The sequence below is a fragment of the Hemitrygon akajei genome, unplaced genomic scaffold, assembly GCF_048418815.1.
Source record: "Hemitrygon akajei unplaced genomic scaffold, sHemAka1.3 Scf000156, whole genome shotgun sequence".
NCBI lineage: Eukaryota > Metazoa > Chordata > Chondrichthyes > Myliobatiformes > Dasyatidae > Hemitrygon > Hemitrygon akajei.
In genome coordinates this window covers 530,327-547,193 of record NW_027332042.1, presented here as the reverse complement: position 1 = coordinate 547,193, position 16,867 = coordinate 530,327, and positions in this window count along the sequence as shown.

Sequence of the window (16,867 nt, the reverse complement as noted above, 5' to 3'; positions counted from 1 at the left end):
TAACGGGTGTCCACATGCCCAAGGACATTAGTTCCCCGGTGTCAGGACATTGTTAATGGGTGTCCACATGCCCAGGACATTCGTTCCCCGGTGTCAGGACATTGTTAACGGGTGTCCGCATGCCCAGGACATTCGTTCCCCGGTGTCAGGACATTGTTAACGCGTGACCACATGCCCAAGGACATTAGTTCCCCGGTGTCAGGACATTGTTAATGGGTGTCCACATGCCCAGGACATTCGTTCCCTGGTGTCAGGACATTGTTAATGGGTGTCCACATGCCCAGGACATTCGTTCCCCGGTTTCAGGACATTGTTAATGGGTGTCCACATCCCCAGGACATTCGTTCCCCGGTGTCAGGACATTGTTAATTGGTGTCCGCATGCCCAGGACATTAGTTCCCCGGTGTCAGGACATTGTTAATGGGTGTCCGCATGCCCAAGGACATTCGTTCCCCAGTGTCAGGACATTGTTAATGGGTGTCCACATGCCCAGGACATTCGTTCCCCGGTGTCAGGACATTGTTAATGGGTGTCCTCATGCCCAGGACTTTAGTTCCCCGGTGTCAGGACATTGTTAATGTGTGTCCGCATGCCCAGGAGATTCGTTCCACGGTGTCAGGACATTGTAAATGGGTGTCCGCATGCCCAGGAGATTCGTTCCACGGTGTCAGGACATTGTTAACGGGTGTCCGCATGCCCAGGACATTCGTTCCCCGGTGTCAGGACATTGTTAAAGGGTGTCCTCATGCCCAGGACATTCTTTCCCAGGTGTCAGGACATGGTAAATGGGTGTCCACATGACCAGGACATTCGTTCCCCGGTGTCAGGACATTGTTAAAGGGTGTCCACATGCCCAGGACATTCGTTACCCGGTGTCAGGACATTGTTAAAGGGTGTCCGCATGCCCAGGACATTCGTTCCCGGTGTCAGGACATTGTTAACGGGTGTCCGCATGCCCAAGGACATTCATTCCCCGGTTTCAGGACATTGTTAACGGGTGTCCACATGCCCAAGGACATTTGTTCCCCGGTTTCAAGACATTGTTAACGGTTGTCCGCATGCCCAGGACATTCGTTCCCCGGTGTCAGGACATTGTTAATGAGTGTCCACGTGCCAGGACATTCGTTCCCGGTGTCAGGACATTGTTAATGGGTGTCCGCAAGCCCAAGGACATTCGTTCCCCGGTGTCAGGACATTGTTAATGGGTGTCCGCATGCCCAGGACATTCGTTCCCCGGTGTCAGGACATTGTTAACGGGTGTCCGCATGCCCAGGACATTCGTTCCCCGGTGTCAGGACATTGTTAAAGTGTGTCCGCATTCCCAGGACATTCGTTCCCCGGTGTCAGGACATTGTCAATGGGTGTTATCATGCCCAGGACATTCGTTCCCTGGTGTCAGGACATTGTTCAAGGGTGTCCACATGCCCAGGACATTCGTTCACCGGTGTCAGGACATTGTTAGTGGGTGTCCGCATCCCCAGTACATTCGTTCCCCGGTGTCAGGACATTGTTAGTGGGTGTCCGCATGCCCAGGACATTCGTTCCCCGGTGTCAGGACATTGTTAGTGGGTGTCCGCATGCCCAGGACATTCATTCCCCGGTGTCAGGACATTGTTAACGGGTGTCCGCATGCCCAGGACATTCGTTCCCCGGTGTCAGGCCATTGATAAATGGTGTCCGCATGCCCAGGACATTCGTTCCCCACTGTCAGGACTTTGTTAATGGGTGTCCGCATGCCCAGGACATTCGTTCCCCGGTGTCAGGACATTGTTAATGGGTGTCCGCATGCCCAGGACATTCGTTCCCCGGTGTCAGGACATTGTTAATGGGTGTCCGCATGCCCAGGACATTCGTTCCCCGGTGTCAGGACATTGTTAACGGGTGTCCGCATGCCCAAGGACATTAGTTCCCCGGTGTCAGGACATTGTTAATGGGTGTCCACATGCCCAGGACATTCGTTCCCCGGTGTCAGGACATTGTTAACGGGTGTCCGCATGCCCAGGACATTCGTTCCCCGGTGTCAGGACATTGTTAACGGGTGTCCGCATGCCCAGGACATTCGTTCCCCGGTGTCAGGACATTGTTAACGGGTGTCCGCATGCCCAAGGACATTAGTTCCCCGGTGTCAGGACATTGTTAATGGGTGTCCACATGCCCAGGACATTCGTTCCCCGTTGTCAGGACATTGTTAATGTGTGTCCGCATGCCCAAGGACATTAGTTCCCCGGAGTCAGGACATTGTTAATGGGTGTCCACATGCCCAGGACATTCGTTCCCCGGTGTCCGGACATTATTAATGGGTGTCCACATGCCCAGGACATTCGTTCCCCGGTTTCAGGACATTGTTAATGGGTGTCCACATGCCCAGGACATTCGTTCCCCGGTGTCAGGACATTGTTAATGGGTGTCCACATGCCCAGGACATTCGTTCCCCGGTGTCAGGACATTGTTAAAGGGTGTCCACATGCCCAAGGACATTCGTTTCCCGGTGTCAGGACATTGTTAACGGGTGTCCACATGCCCAAGGACATTAGTTCCCCGGTGTCAGGACATTGTTAATGGGTGTCCGCATGCCGAGGACATTCGTTTCCGGTGTCAGGACATTGTTAATGGGTGTCCACATGCCCAAGGACATTCGTTCCCCGTGTCAGGACATTGTTAATGGGTGTCCTCATTCCGAGGACATTCGTTCCCCGGTGTCAGGACATTGTTAACGGGTGTCCGCATGCCCTGGATATTCGTTCCCCGGTGTCAGGACATTGTTAAATGGTGTCCGCATGCCCAGGACATTCGTTCCCCGGTGTCAGGACATTGTTAATGGGTGTCCGCATGCCCAGGACATTCGTTCACCGGTGTCAGGACATTGTTAAATGGTGTCCGCATGCCCAGGACATTCGTTCCCCACTGTCAGGACATTGTTAATGGGTGTCCGCATGCCCAGGACATTCGTTCCCCGGTGTCAGGACATTGTTAAATGGTGTCCGCATGTCCAGGATATTTGTTCCCCGGTGACAGGACATTGTTAATGGGTGTCCGCATGCCCAGGACATTCGTTCACCGGTGTCAGGACATTGTTAAATGGTGTCCGCATGCCCAGGACATTCGTTCCCCACTGTCAGGACATTGTTAATGGATGTCCGCATGCCCAGGACATTAGTTCCCCGGTGTCAGGACATTGTTAATGGGTGTCCACATGCCCAGGACATTCGTTCCCCGGTGTCAGGACATTGTTAACGGGTGTCCGCATGCCCAGGACATTCGTTCCCCGGTGTCAGGACATTGTTAACGGGTGTCCACATGCCCAAGGACATTAGTTCCCCGGTGTCAGGACATTGTTAATGGGTGTCCACATGCCCAGGACATTCGTTCCCCGGTGTCAGGACATTGTTAATGGGTGTCCACATGCCCAGGACATTCGTTCCCCACTGTCAGGACATTGTTAATGGGTGTCCGCATGCCGAGGACATTCGTTCCCCGGTGTCAGGACATTGTTAATGGGTGTCCGCATGCCCAAGGACATTCGTTCCCCGGTCTCAGGAAATTGTTAATGAGTGTCCACATGCCCAGGACATTCGTTCCCCGGTGTCAGGACATTGTTAATGAGTGTCCACATGCCCAGGACATTCGTTACTGGTGTCAGCACATTGTTAATGGGTGTCCTCATGCCCAGGACATTCGTTCCCCGGTGTCAGGACATTGTTAACGGGTGTCCGCATACCCAGGACATTCGTTCCCCGGTGTCAGGACATTGTTAAAGGGTGTCCTCATGCCCAGGACATTCTTTCCCAGGTGTCAGGACATGGTAAATGGGTGTCCACATGACCAGGACATTCGTTCCCCGGTGTCAGGACATTGTTAAAGGGTGTCCACATGCCCATGACATTCGTTCCCCGGTGTCAGGACATTGTTAAAGGGTGTCCGCATGCCCAGGACATTCGTTCCCGGTGTCAGGACATTGTTAACGGGTGTCCGCATGCCCAACGACATTCATTCCCCGGTTTCAGGACATTGTTAACGGGTGTCCACATGCCCAAGGACATTCGTTCCCCGGTGTCAAGACATTGTTAACGGGTGTCCGCATGCCCAGGACATTCGTTCCCCGGTGTCAGGACATTGTTAATGAGTGTCCACGTGCCAGGACATTCGTTCCCGGTGTCAGGACATTGTTAATGGGTGTCCGCAAGCCCAAGGACATTCGTTCCCCGGTGTCAGCACATTGTTAACGGGTGTCCGCATGCCCAGGACATTCGTTCCCCGGTGTCAGGACATTGTTAACGGGTGTCCGCATGCCCAGGACATTCGTTCCCCGGTGTCAGGACATTGTTAAAGGGTGTCCGCATTCCAAGGACATTCGTTCCCCGGTGTCAGGACATTGTCAATGGGTGTTATCATGCCCAGGACATTCGTTCCCTGGTGTCAGGACATTGTTCAAGGGTGTCCGCATGCCCAGGACATTCGTTCCCCGGTGTCAGGACATTGTTAGTGGGTGTCCGCATGCCCAGGACATTCATTCCCCGGAGTCAGGACATTGTTAACGGGTGTCCGCATGCCCAGGACATTCGTTCCCCAGTGTCAGGACATTGTTAAATGGTGTCCGCATGCCCAGGACATTCGTTCCCCACTGTCAGGACATTGATAAATGGTGTCCGCATGCCCAGGACATTCGTTCCCCACTGTCAGGACATTGATAAATGGTGTCCGCATGCCCAGGACATTCGTTCCCCGGTGTCAGGCCATTGATAAATGGTGTCCGCATGCCCAGGACATTCGTTCACCGGTGTCAGGACATTGTTAAAAGGTGTCCGCATGCCCAGGACATTCGTTCCCCACTGTCAGGACATTGTTAATGGGTGTCCGCATGCCCAAGGACATTCGTTACCCGGTGTCAGGACATTGTTAAATGGTGTCCGCATGCCCAGGACATTCGTTCCCCGGTGTTTAGGACATTGTTAATGGGTGTCCGCATGCCCAGGACATTCGTTCCCCGGTGTCAGGACATTGTTAATGGGTGTCCGCATGCCCAGGACATTCGTTCACCGGTGTCAGGACATTGTTAAATGGTGTCCGCATGCCCAGGACATTCGTTCCCCACTGTCAGGACATTGTTAATGGGTGTCCGCATGCCCAGGACATTCGTTCCCCTGTGTCAGGACATTGTTAATGGGTGTCCGCATGCCCAGGACATTCGTTCCCCGGTGTCAGGACATTGTTAACGGGTGTCCGCATGCCCAGGACATTCGTTCCCCGGTGTCAGGACATTGTTAACGGGTGTCCGCATGCCCAAGGACATTAGTTCCCCGGTGTCAGGACATTGTTAATGGGTGTCCACATGCCCAGGACATTCGTTCCCCGGTGTCAGGACATTGTTAATGGGTGTCCACATGCCCAGGACATTCGTTCCCCGGTTTCAGGACATTGTTAATGGGTGTCCACATGCCCAGGACATTCGTTCCCCGGTGTCAGGACATTGTTAATGGGTGTCCACATGCCCAGGACATTCGTTCCCCGGTGTCAGGACATTGTTAATGGGTGTCCACATGCCCAGGACATTCGTTCCCCGGTGTCAGGACATTGTTAATGGGTGTCCACATGCCCAGGACATTCGTTCCCCGGTGTCAGGACATTGTTAATGGGTGTCCGCATGCCCAGGACATTCGTTTCCCGGTGTCAGGACATTGTTAAAGGGTGTCCACATGCCCAAGGACATTCGTTTCCCGGTGTCAGGACATTGTTAACGGGTGTCCACATGCCCAAGGAAATTAGTTCCCCGGTGTCAGGACATTGTTAATGGGTGTCCGCATGCCGAGGACATTCGTTTCCGGTGTCAGGACATTGTTAATGGGTGTCCTCATTCCGAGGACATTCGTTCCCCGGTGTCAGGACATTGTTAAAGTGTGTCCACATGCCCAGGACATTCGTTCCCCGTTGTCAGGACATTGTTAAAGTGTGTCCACATGCCCAAGGACATTCGTTCCCCGGTGTCAGGACATTGTTAAAGTGTGTACACATGCCCAGGACATTCGTTCCCCGGTGTCAGGACATTGTTATTGAGTGTCCACTTGCCCAGGACATTCGTTCCCGGTGTCAGGACATTGTTAATGAGTGTCCACATGCCCAAGGACATTCATTCCCCGGTGTCAGGACATTGTTAATGAGTGTCCACATGCCCAGGACATTCGTTCCCCATTGTCAGGACATTGTTAATGGGTGTCCGCAAGCCCAAGGTCATTCGTACCCCTGTGTCAGGACATTGTTAAAGTGTGTCCACATGCCCAGGATATTCGTTCCCCGGTGTCAGGACATTGTTAGTGAGTGTCCACTTGCCCAGGACATTCGTTCCCCATTGTCAGGACATTGTTAATGAGTGTCCACATGCCCAGGACATTCGTTCCCGGTGTCAGGACATTGTTAATGGGTGTCCGCATGCCCAAGGACATTCGTTCCCCGTGTCAGGACATTGTTAATGGGTGTCCTCATTCCGAGGACATTCGTTCCCCGGTGTCAGGACATTGTTAACGGGTGTCCGCATGCCCTGGATATTCGTTCCCCGGTGTCAGGACATTGTTAAATGGTGTCCGCATGCCCAGGACATTCGTTCCCCGGTGTCAGGACATTGTTAATGGGTGTCCGCATGCCCAGGACATTCGTTCACCGGTGTCAGGACATTGTTAAATGGTGTCCGCATGCCCAGGACATTCGTTCCCCACTGTCAGGACATTGTTAATGGGTGTCCGCATGCCCAGGACATTCGTTCCCCGGTGTCAGGACATTGTTAAATGGTGTCCGCATGCCCAGGACATTCGTTCCCCGGTGACAGGACATTGTTAATGGGTGTCCGCATGCCCAGGACATTCGTTCACCGGTGTCAGGACATTGTTAAATGGTGTCCGCATGCCCAGGACATTCGTTCCCCACTGTCAGGACATTGTTAATGGATGTCCGCATGCCCAGGACATTCGTTCCCCGGTGTCAGGACATTGTTAATGGGTGTCCGCATGCCCAGGACATTCGTTCCCCGGTGTCAGGACATTGTTAACGGGTGTCCACATGCCCAAGGACATTAGTTCCCCGGTGTCAGGACATTGTTAATGGGTGTCCACATGCCCAGGACATTCGTTCCCCGGTGTCAGGACATTGTTAACGGGTGTCCGCATGCCCAGGACATTCGTTCCCCGGTGTCAGGACATTGTTAACGGGTGTCCACATGCCCAAGGACATTAGTTCCCCGGTGTCAGGACATTGTTAATGGGTGTCCACATGCCCAGGACATTCGTTCCCCGGTGTCAGGACATTGTTAATGGGTGTCCACATGCCCAGGACATTCGTTCCCCACTGTCAGGACATTGTTAATGGGTGTCCGCATGCCGAGGACATTCGTTCCCCGGTGTCAGGACATTGTTAATGGGTGTCCGCCTGCCCAAGGACATTCGTTCCCCGGTCTCAGGAAATTGTTAATGAGTGTCCACATGCCCAGGACATTCGTTCCCCGGTGTCAGGACATTGTTAATGAGTGTCCACATGCCCAGGACATTCGTTCCTGGTGTCAGCACATTGTTAATGGGTGTCCTCATGCCCAGGACATTCGTTCCCCGGTGTCAGGACATTGTTAATGGGTGTCCGCATCCCCAGGAGATTCGTTCCACGGTGTCAGGACATTGTTAACGGGTGTCCGCATACCCAGGACATTCGTTCCCCGGTGTCAGGACATTGTTAAAGGGTGTCCTCATGCCCAGGACATTCTTTCCCAGGTGTCAGGACATGGTAAATGGGTGTCCACATGACCAGGACATTCGTTCCCCGGTGTCAGGACATTGTTAAAGGGTGTCCACATGCCCAGGACATTCGTTCCCCGGTGTCAGGACATTGTTAAAGGGTGTCCGCATGCCCAGGACATTCGTTCCCGGTGTCAGGACATTGTTAACGGGTGTCCGCATGCCCAACGACATTCATTCCCCGGTTTCAGGACATTGTTAACGGGTGTCCACATGCCCAAGGACATTCGTTCCCCGGTGTCAAGACATTGTTAACGGGTGTCCGCATGCCCAGGACATTCGTTCCCCGGTGTCAGGACATTGTTAACGGGTGTCCGCATGCCCAGGACATTCGTTCCCCGGTGTCAGGACATTGTTAACGGGTGTCCACATGCCCAAGGACATTAGTTCCCCGGTGTCAGGACATTGTTAATGGGTGTCCACATGCCCAGGACATTCGTTCCCCGGTGTCAGGACATTGTTAATGGGTGTCCACATGCCCAGGACATTCGTTCCCCACTGTCAGGACATTGTTAATGGGTGTCCGCATGCCGAGGACATTCGTTCCCCGGTGTCAGGACATTGTTAATGGGTGTCCGCATGCCCAAGGACATTCGTTCCCCGGTCTCAGGAAATTGTTAATGAGTGTCCACATGCCCAGGACATTCGTTCCCCGGTGTCAGGACATTGTTAATGAGTGTCCACATGCCCAGGACATTCGTTACTGGTGTCAGCACATTGTTAATGGGTGTCCTCATGCCCAGGACATTCGTTCCCCGGTGTCAGGACATTGTTAACGGGTGTCCGCATACCCAGGACATTCGTTCCCCGGTGTCAGGACATTGTTAAAGGGTGTCCTCATGCCCAGGACATTCTTTCCCAGGTGTCAGGACATGGTAAATGGGTGTCCACATGACCAGGACATTCGTTCCCCGGTGTCAGGACATTGTTAAAGGGTGTCCACATGCCCAGGACATTCGTTCCCCGGTGTCAGGACATTGTTAAAGGGTGTCCGCATGCCCAGGACATTCGTTCCCGGTGTCAGGACATTGTTAACGGGTGTCCGCATGCCCAACGACATTCATTCCCCGGTTTCAGGACATTGTTAACGGGTGTCCACATGCCCAAGGACATTCGTTCCCCGGTGTCAAGACATTGTTAACGGGTGTCCGCATGCCCAGGACATTCGTTCCCCGGTGTCAGGACATTGTTAATGAGTGTCCACGTGCCAGGACATTCGTTCCCGGTGTCAGGACATTGTTAATGGGTGTCCGCAAGCCCAAGGACATTCGTTCCCCGGTGTCAGCACATTGTTAACGGGTGTCCGCATGCCCAGGACATTCGTTCCCCGGTGTCAGGACATTGTTAACGGGTGTCCGCATGCCCAGGACATTCGTTCCCCGGTGTCAGGACATTGTTAAAGGGTGTCCGCATTCCAAGGACATTCGTTCCCCGGTGTCAGGACATTGTCAATGGGTGTTATCATGCCCAGGACATTCGTTCCCTGGTGTCAGGACATTGTTCAAGGGTGTCCGCATGCCCAGGACATTCGTTCCCCGGTGTCAGGACATTGTTAGTGGGTGTCCGCATGCCCAGGACATTCATTCCCCGGAGTCAGGACATTGTTAACGGGTGTCCGCATGCCCAGGACATTCGTTCCCCAGTGTCAGGACATTGTTAAATGGTGTCCGCATGCCCAGGACATTCGTTCCCCACTGTCAGGACATTGATAAATGGTGTCCGCATGCCCAGGACATTCGTTCCCCACTGTCAGGACATTGATAAATGGTGTCCGCATGCCCAGGACATTCGTTCCCCGGTGTCAGGCCATTGATAAATGGTGTCCGCATGCCCAGGACATTCGTTCACCGGTGTCAGGACATTGTTAAAAGGTGTCCGCATGCCCAGGACATTCGTTCCCCACTGTCAGGACATTGTTAATGGGTGTCCGCATGCCCAAGGACATTCGTTACCCGGTGTCAGGACATTGTTAAATGGTGTCCGCATGCCCAGGACATTCGTTCCCCGGTGTTTAGGACATTGTTAATGGGTGTCCGCATGCCCAGGACATTCGTTCCCCGGTGTCAGGACATTGTTAATGGGTGTCCGCATGCCCAGGACATTCGTTCACCGGTGTCAGGACATTGTTAAATGGTGTCCGCATGCCCAGGACATTCGTTCCCCACTGTCAGGACATTGTTAATGGGTGTCCGCATGCCCAGGACATTCGTTCCCCTGTGTCAGGACATTGTTAATGGGTGTCCGCATGCCCAGGACATTCGTTCCCCGGTGTCAGGACATTGTTAACGGGTGTCCGCATGCCCAGGACATTCGTTCCCCGGTGTCAGGACATTGTTAACGGGTGTCCGCATGCCCAAGGACATTAGTTCCCCGGTGTCAGGACATTGTTAATGGGTGTCCACATGCCCAGGACATTCGTTCCCCGGTGTCAGGACATTGTTAATGGGTGTCCACATGCCCAGGACATTCGTTCCCCGGTTTCAGGACATTGTTAATGGGTGTCCACATGCCCAGGACATTCGTTCCCCGGTGTCAGGACATTGTTAATGGGTGTCCACATGCCCAGGACATTCGTTCCCCGGTGTCAGGACATTGTTAATGGGTGTCCACATGCCCAGGACATTCGTTCCCCGGTGTCAGGACATTGTTAATGGGTGTCCACATGCCCAGGACATTCGTTCCCCGGTGTCAGGACATTGTTAATGGGTGTCCGCATGCCCAGGACATTCGTTTCCCGGTGTCAGGACATTGTTAAAGGGTGTCCACATGCCCAAGGACATTCGTTTCCCGGTGTCAGGACATTGTTAACGGGTGTCCACATGCCCAAGGACATTAGTTCCCCGGTGTCAGCACATTGTTAATGGGTGTCCGCATGCCGAGGACATTCGTTTCCGGTGTCAGGACATTGTTAATGGGTGTCCTCATTCCGAGGACATTCGTTCCCCGGTGTCAGGACATTGTTAAAGTGTGTCCACATGCCCAGGACATTCGTTCCCCGGTGTCAGGACATTGTTAAAGTGTGTCCACATGCCCAAGGACATTCGTTCCCCGGTGTCAGGACATTGTTAAAGTGTGTACACATGCCCAGGACATTCGTTCCCCGGTGTCAGGACATTGTTATTGAGTGTCCACTTGCCCAGGACATTCGTTCCCAGTGTCAGGACATTGTTAATGAGTGTCCACATGCCCAAGGACATTCATTCCCCGGTGTCAGGACATTGTTAATGAGTGTCCACATGCCCAGGACATTCGTTCCCCATTGTCAGGACATTGTTAATGGGTGTCCGCAAGCCCAAGGTCATTCGTACCCCTGTGTCAGGACATTGTTAAAGTGTGTCCACATGCCCAGGATATTCGTTCCCCGGTGTCAGGACATTGTTAGTGAGTGTCCACTTGCCCAGGACATTCGTTCCCCATTGTCAGGACATTGTTAATGAGTGTCCACATGCCCAGGACATTCGTTCCCGGTGTCAGGACATTGTTAATGGGTGTCCGCATGCCCAAGGACATTCGTTCCCCGTGTCAGGACATTGTTAATGGGTGTCCTCATTCCGAGGACATTCGTTCCCCGGTGTCAGGACATTGTTAACGGGTGTCCGCATGCCCTGGATATTCGTTCCCCGGTGTCAGGACATTGTTAATGGGTGTCCGCATGCCCAGGACATTCGTTCACCGGTGTCAGGACATTGTTAAATGGTGTCCGCATGCCCAGGACATTCGTTCCCCACTGTCAGGACATTGTTAATGGGTGTCCGCATGCCCAGGACATTCGTTCCCCGGTGTCAGGACATTGTTAAATGGTGTCCGCATGCCCAGGACATTCGTTCCCCGGTGACAGGACATTGTTAATGGGTGTCCGCATGCCCAGGACATTCGTTCACCGGTGTCAGGACATTGTTAAATGGTGTCCGCATGCCCAGGACATTCGTTCCCCACTGTCAGGACATTGTTAATGGATGTCCGCATGCCCAGGACATTCGTTCCCCGGTGTCAGGACATTGTTAATGGGTGTCCGCATGCCCAGGACATTCGTTCCCCGGTGTCAGGACATTGTTAACGGGTGTCCACATGCCCAAGGACATTAGTTCCCCGGTGTCAGGACATTGTTAATGGGTGTCCACATGCCCAGGACATTCGTTCCCCGGTGTCAGGACATTGTTAACGGGTGTCCGCATGCCCAGGACATTCGTTCCCCGGTGTCAGGACATTGTTAACGGGTGTCCACATGCCCAAGGACATTAGTTCCCCGGTGTCAGGACATTGTTAATGGGTGTCCACATGCCCAGGACATTCGTTCCCCGGTGTCAGGACATTGTTAATGGGTGTCCACATGCCCAGGACATTCGTTCCCCACTGTCAGGACATTGTTAATGGGTGTCCGCATGCCGAGGACATTCGTTCCCCGGTCTCAGGAAATTGTTAATGAGTGTCCACATGCCCAGGACATTCGTTCCCCGGTGTCAGGATATTGTTAATGAGTGTCCACATGCCCAGGACATTCGTTCCTGGTGTCAGCACATTGTTAATGGGTGTCCTCATGCCCAGGACATTCGTTCCCCGGTGTCAGGACATTGTTAATGGGTGTCCGCATCCCCAGGAGATTCGTTCCACGGTGTCAGGACATTGTTAACGGGTGTCCGCATACCCAGGACATTCGTTCCCCGGTGTCAGGACATTGTTAAAGGGTGTCCTCATGCCCAGGACATTCTTTCCCAGGTGTCAGGACATGGTAAATGGGTGTCCACATGACCAGGACATTCGTTCCCCGGTGTCAGGACATTGTTAAAGGGTGTCCGCAAGCCCAAGGACATTCGTTCCCCGGTGTCAGGACATTGTTAACGGGTGTCCGCATGCCCAGGACATTCGTTCCCCGGTGTCAGGACATTGTTAACGGGTGTCCGCATGCCCAGGACATTCGTTCCCCGGTGTCAGGACATTGTTAAAGGGTGTCCGCATTCCCAGGACATTCGTTCCCCGGTGTCAGGACATTGTCAATGGGTGTTATCATGCCCAGGACATTCGTTCCCTGGTGTCAGGACATTGTTCAAGGGTGTCCACATGCCCAGGACATTCGTTCACCGGTGTCAGGACATTGTTAGTGGGTGTCCGCATCCCCAGGACATTCGTTCCCCGGTGTCAGGACATTGTTAGTGGGTGTCCGCATGCCCAGGACATTCGTTCCCCGGTGTCAGGACATTGTTAGTGGGTGTCCGCATGCCCAGGACATTCATTCCCCGGTGTCAGGACATTGTTAACGGGTGTCCGCATGCCCAGGACATTCGTTCCCCGGTGTCAGGCCATTGATAAATGGTGTCCGCATGCCCAGGACATTCGTTCCCCACTGTCAGGACTTTGTTAATGGGTGTCCGCATGCCCAGGACATTCGTTCACCGGTGTCAGGACATTGTTAAAAGGTGTCCGCATGCCCAGGACATTCGTTCCCCGGTGTCAGGACATTGTTAATGGGTGTCCGCATGCCAAGGACATTCGTTCCCCGGTGTCAGGACATTGTTAATGGGTGTCCGCATGCCCAGGACATTCGTTCCCCGGTGTCAGGACATTGTTAACGGGTGTCCGCATGCCCAAGGACATTAGTTCCCCGGTGTCAGGACATTGTTAATGGGTGTCCACATGCCCAGGACATTCGTTCCCCGGTGTCAGGACATTGTTAACGGGTGTCCGCATGCCCAGGACATTCGTTCCCCGGTGTCAGGACATTGTTAACGGGTGTCCGCATGCCCAGGACATTCGTTCCCCGGTGTCAGGACATTGTTAACGGGTGTCCGCATGCCCAAGGACATTAGTTCCCCGGTGTCAGGACATTGTTAATGGGTGTCCACATGCCCAGGACATTCGTTCCCCGTTGTCAGGACATTGTTAATGTGTGTCCGCATGCCCAAGGACATTAGTTCCCCGGAGTCAGGACATTGTTAATGGGTGTCCACATGCCCAGGACATTCGTTCCCCGGTGTCAGGACATTGTTAATGGGTGTCCACATGCCCAGGACATTCGTTCCCCGGTTTCAGGACATTGTTAATGGGTGTCCACATGCCCAGGACATTCGTTCCCCGGTGTCAGGACATTGTTAATGGGTGTCCACATGCCCAGGACATTCGTTCCCCGGTGTCAGGACATTGTTAAAGGGTGTCCACATGCCCAAGGACATTCGTTTCCCGGTGTCAGGACATTGTTAACGGGTGTCCACATGCCCAAGGACATTAGTTCCCCGGTGTCAGGACATTGTTAATGGGTGTCCGCATGCCGAGGACATTCGTTTCCGGTGTCAGGACATTGTTAATGGGTGTCCGCATGCCCAAGGACATTCGTTCCCCGTGTCAGGACATTGTTAATGGGTGTCCTCATTCCGAGGACATTCGTTCCCCGGTGTCAGGACATTGTTAACGGGTGTCCGCATGCCCAGGATATTCGTTCCCCGGTGTCAGGACATTGTTAAATGGTGTCCGCATGCCCAGGACATTCGTTCCCCACTGTCAGGACATTGTTAATGGGTGTCCGCATGCCCAGGACATTCGTTCACCGGTGTCAGGACATTGTTAAATGGTGTCCGCATGCCCAGGACATTCGTTCCCCACTGTCAGGACATTGTTAATGGGTGTCCGCATGCCCAGGACATTCGTTCCCCGGTGTCAGGACATTGTTAAATGGTGTCCGCATGCCCAGGACATTCGTTCACCGGTGACAGGACATTGTTAATGGGTGTCCGCATGCCCAGGACATTCGTTCACCGGTGTCAGGACATTGTTAAATGGTGTCCGCATGCCCAGGACATTCGTTCCCCACTGTCAGGACATTGTTAATGGATGTCCGCATGCCCAGGACATTCGTTCCCCGGTGTCAGGACATTGTTAATGGGTGTCCGCATGCCCAGGACATTCGTTCCCCGGTGTCAGGACATTGTTAACGGGTGTCCACATGCCCAAGGACATTAGTTCCCCGGTGTCAGGACATTGTTAATGGGTGTCCACATGCCCAGGACATTCGTTCCCCGGTGTCAGGACATTGTTAACGGGTGTCCGCATGCCCAGGACATTCGTTCCCCGGTGTCAGGACATTGTTAACGGGTGTCCACATGCCCAAGGACATTAGTTCCCCGGTGTCAGGACATTGTTAATGGGTGTCCACATGCCCAGGACATTCGTTCCCCGGTGTCAGGACATTGTTAATGGGTGTCCACATGCCCAGGACATTCGTTCCCCACTGTCAGGACATTTTTAATGGGTGTCCGCATGCCGAGGACATTCGTTCCCCGGTGTCAGGACATTGTTAATGGGTGTCCGCAAGCCCAAGGACATTCGTTCCCCGGTGTCAGCACATTGTTAACGGGTGTCCGCATGCCCAGGACATTCGTTCCCCGGTGTCAGGACATTGTTAACGGGTGTCCGCATGCCCAGGACATTCGTTCCCCGGTGTCAGGACATTGTTTAAGGGTGTCCGCATTCCAAGGACATTCGTTCCCCGGTGTCAGGACATTGTCAATGGGTGTTATCATGCCCAGGACATTCGTTCCCTGGTGTCAGGACATTGTTCAAGGGTGTCCGCATGCCCAGGACATTCGTTCCCCGGTGTCAGGACATTGTTAGTGGGTGTCCGCATGCCCAGGACATTCATTCCCCGGAGTCAGGACATTGTTAACGGGTGTCCGCATGCCCAGGACATTCGTTCCCCAGTGTCAGGACATTGTTAAATGGTGTCCGCATGCCCAGGACATTCGTTCCCCACTGTCAGGACATTGATAAATGGTGTCCGCATGCCCAGGACATTCGTTCCCCACTGTCAGGACATTGATAAATGGTGTCCGCATGCCCAGGACATTCGTTCCCCGGTGTCAGGCCATTGATAAATGGTGTCCGCATGCCCAGGACATTCGTTCACCGGTGTCAGGACATTGTTAAAAGGTGTCCGCATGCCCAGGACATTCGTTCCCCACTGTCAGGACATTGTTAATGGGTGTCCGCATGCCCAAGGACATTCGTTACCCGGTGTCAGGACATTGTTAAATGGTGTCCGCATGCCCAGGACATTCGTTCCCCGGTGTTTAGGACATTGTTAATGGGTGTCCGCATGCCCAGGACATTCGTTCCCCGGTGTCAGGACATTGTTAATGGGTGTCCGCATGCCCAGGACATTCGTTCACCGGTGTCAGGACATTGTTAAATGGTGTCCGCATGCCCAGGACATTCGTTCCCCACTGTCAGGACATTGTTAATGGGTGTCCGCATGCCCAGGACATTCGTTCCCCTGTGTCAGGACATTGTTAATGGGTGTCCGCATGCCCAGGACATTCGTTCCCCGGTGTCAGGACATTGTTAACGGGTGTCCGCATGCCCAGGACATTCGTTCCCCCGGTGTCAGGACATTGTTAACGGGTGTCCGCATGCCCAAGGACATTAGTTCCCCGGTGTCAGGACATTGTTAATGGGTGTCCACATGCCCAGGACATTCGTTCCCCGGTGTCAGGACATTGTTAATGGGTGTCCACATGCCCAGGACATTCGTTCCCCGGTTTCAGGACATTGTTAATGGGTGTCCACATGCCCAGGACATTCGTTCCCCGGTGTCAGGACATTGTTAATGGGTGTCCACATGCCCAGGACATTCGTTCCCCGGTGTCAGGACATTGTTAATGGGTGTCCACATGCCCAGGACATTCGTTCCCCGGTGTCAGGACATTGTTAATGGGTGTCCACATGCCCAGGACATTCGTTCCCCGGTGTCAGGACATTGTTAATGGGTGTCCGCATGCCCAGGACATTCGTTTCCCGGTGTCAGGACATTGTTAAAGGGTGTCCACATGCCCAAGGACATTCGTTTCCCGGTGTCAGGACATTGTTAACGGGTGTCCACATGCCCAAGGACATTAGTTCCCCGGTGTCAGGACATTGTTAATGGGTGTCCGCATGCCGAGGACATTCGTTTCCGGTGTCAGGACATTGTTAATGGGTGTCCTCATTCCGAGGACATTCGTTCCCCGGTGTCAGGACATTGTTAAAGTGTGTCCACATGCCCAGGACATTTGTTCCCCGGTGTCAGGACATTGTTAAAGTGTGTCCACATGCCCAAGGACATTCGTTCC